The 3,221-nt window shown below is 40.0% G+C and overlaps 1 non-coding gene across 1 annotated transcript; it reads right to left on the minus strand.

Annotated features, from left to right (window-relative positions):
- Positions 1–383: 383 nt before the first annotated feature.
- On the minus strand, positions 384–455 carry TRNAW-CCA (transfer RNA tryptophan (anticodon CCA)). The gene has a single exon. It is a non-coding gene; the product is annotated as a tRNA-Trp (tRNA).
- Between the last annotated feature and the right edge of the window lie 2,766 nt (positions 456–3,221).

The raw sequence follows: 3,221 nt of genomic DNA on the forward strand, positions 1-3,221 counted from the left end.
ACAAGTAAACAGCACCTCTGTTAGGAAGATAATAGACTATTCACTGAAAGAATTACACCTTTTGGTTAATACATGCAATGAATCATGAGAGTTCCCTTTGGATCAAGGAGCAGAACATAAGACTGGAAGAGAAGTTATTCACATAGACTCACTCTCCCATGACAAAGAATTTAATATTCTGGCCTAAATACCTAAAGCCAGTCTAATTACACTACTGGAAGTGCTCCTCAAAGCTGTCATAGTACTATGGAAGTGAAAGTGAAGTCACTCAGTCATGTCTGACTCTGCAACCTCATGGACTGTCGCCTACCAGGCTCCTCCACCCATGGGATTTTCCAGGCAAGAGTACTGGAGTGGGTTGCCATTTTCTTCTCCAGGAGATCTTCCCAACCCAGGGATTGAACCCGGGTCTCCTGCATTGGAGGCAGACACTTTACCATCTGAGCCACCAGGGAAGTCCATAGTACTGATACTACTCCCTGGTGGCTCAGAGGTTAAAGCGTCTGCCTCCAATGCGGGAGACCCGGGTTTGATCCCTGGGTCAGGAAGATCCCCTGGAGAAGGAAATAGCAATCCACTCCAGTATTCTTGCCTGGAGAATCCCATGGACGGAGAAGCCTAGTAGGTTACAGTCCACAGGGTCGCAAAGAGTCGGACACAACTGAGCGACATCACCTTCACTGATACTACTATAGGCTACGATAATTGATGTCAGACAAGGGATTACTGTAGATATTTTAATCAACTTTCAGTTCAGTTCAGTTGCTCAGTCATGTCTGACTCTTTGTGACCCCCATGGACAACAGCATGCCAAGCCTCCCTGTCTATCACCAACTCCCGGAGTTTACCCAAACTCATGTCCATTGAGTTGGTGATGCCATCCAACCATCTCATCCTCTGTTGTTCCCTTCTCCTCCTGCCCCCAGTCCCTCCCAGCATCAGGGACTTTTCAAATGAGTCAGCTCTTCACATCAGGTGGCCCAATTATTGGAGTTTCAGCTTCAACATCAGTCCTTTCAATGAACACCCAGGACTGATCTCCTGTAGGATGGACTGGTTGGATCTTCTTGCAGTCCAAGGGACTCTCAAGAGTCTTCTCCAACACCAAAGCATCAATTCTTCGGTGCTCAGCTTTCTTTATAGTCCAACTCTCACATCCATACATGACTACTGGAAAAACCATAGCCTTGACTAGACAGAACTTTGTTGACAAAGTAATCTCTCTGCTTTTTAATATGCTATCTAGGTTTGCCATAACTTTCCTTCCAAGGAGTAAGCATCTTTTAATTTCATGGCTGCAGTCACCATCTGCAGTGATTTTGGAGCCCAGAAAAATAAAGTCAGCCACTGTTTTCACTGTTTCCCCATCTATTTGTCATGAAGTGACGGGACCAGATGCCATGATCTTAGTTTTCTGAACGTTGAGTTTTAAGCCAACTTTTTCACTCTCCTCTTTAACTTTCATCAACAGGCTCTTTAGTTCTTCTTCACTTTCTGCCATAAGGGTGGTGTTATCTGCATATCTGAGTTATGATAAGGAGGTATAATTTATATACAATCAATGCAGACATTTTAAGCATGTAGTTCCAAGAGTTTTGATCAATGTAAACACCCAAGTCCACCCAATTAATATAAAAAGTATTTTCATTACCACATCTCTATAGACAAGGTTTCCCTGTTGTTGTTGTTATTATTCAGTTGTTCAGTTGCATCCGACTCTTTGCAACCCCATGGACTGCAGCACACCAGGCTTCCCTGTCCTTCACTATCTCCTAGAGTTTACTTAAACTCATGTTCATTGAGTTGATGATGCCATCCTCCTCACCCTCTGTCATCACCCACTTATCCTCCTGTCCTTAATCTTTCCCAGCATTAGGGTCTTTTCCAGTGAGTTGGTTCTTCACATCAGGTGACCAAAGTATTGGAGCTTCAGCTTCAGCACCATTCTTTCCAATGCATATTCAGGGTTGATTTCCTTTAGGATTGACTCATTTGATCTCCTTGTTGTCCAGGGGAATCTCAAAAGTTCTCCTGCATCACAATTCAAAAGCATCAGTTCTTTGGTGCTCAACCTTCTGTACAGTCCGACTCTCACATATATACATGACTACTAGAAAAACCATAGCTTTGAATAGATGGACCTTTATCAGCAAAGTGATGTCTTTGCTTTTTAATATTCTGTCTAGCTTTGTCATAGCTTTTCTTCCAAAGAGCAAGCATCTTTAAATTTCATGGCTGCAGTCACAGTCTGCAGTCATTTTGGAGCCCAAGAAAATAAAATCTGTCACTGTTTCCATTTTTCCCCGTCTATTTTTCATGAAGTAATGGGACCAGATGTCATTCTCTATTCTAGAACTTCACATGAAAAAGATCATACAGTGTGTACTCTCATGTGCTTTTCTCTTTTTTCAATCAGCATAGTATCTCTGAGTTTCAAACATATTGTCGCAAGTCACAATAACCCATGCCTTTTATTACCTCATTTTTCAAACATACCACAATTTGTTTATATGTTTATTTGGGTTGCTTCTAATTCTGAGCTAACAAGAAGAAGCTATTAAACACATTCCTAGCAGATCTTTATGCAGAGTTATATTTTCATTTCTCTTGGGTAAAATTCTTAGGAGTGTTACTACTGGATTATATAAGAATAGGTATATGATTTTTATAAGAAACTCTGTCTTCCAAGGTAATTGTATATTTTATATTCCCAACAAGAATGTGTGAGAGTTCCAGTTGCTTCCCATTCTCACCAATTTGGTGAGATCTTTTTACTTTTTAAGGTCTTAATTTTAACTATTCTGATATAGTATCCTGATTTGATCTTAATTTGCATTTTTCTAATAATAAGTGCTCTGGAAGATTGAAAATATTTCATGTGCTTGTTAGCCATTTGTATATCTAACTTGTGAACCTCTGATTGAATCTTTTACCCTCTCTTAAAATTGTGTTTTTTTATCTTCTTATCAGTAAAGTGTTCCTGGGTTTTGCTAAGGTATGTCAAATGTAGTTCTTACTCATAAGTGTAATGTTTATTCCTAAAACATCCATCTAGTATCTCAGTAGATGCTAAAATTGTTATGGAGATATTAATGAGGTTTTTTGACTTTGGCTGGGCTGAAATTCCAATATTCCCAGCACACTTCATCATGATATATACTATCTCTGTTCTCTATACCCTGTTGCTGCTATTCTCTGATAAGTTTCTAGTAGTCTTGACC

Source organism: Ovis canadensis, chromosome 1, assembly GCF_042477335.2.
Source record: "Ovis canadensis isolate MfBH-ARS-UI-01 breed Bighorn chromosome 1, ARS-UI_OviCan_v2, whole genome shotgun sequence".
Taxonomy (NCBI): Eukaryota; Metazoa; Chordata; class Mammalia; order Artiodactyla; family Bovidae; genus Ovis; species Ovis canadensis.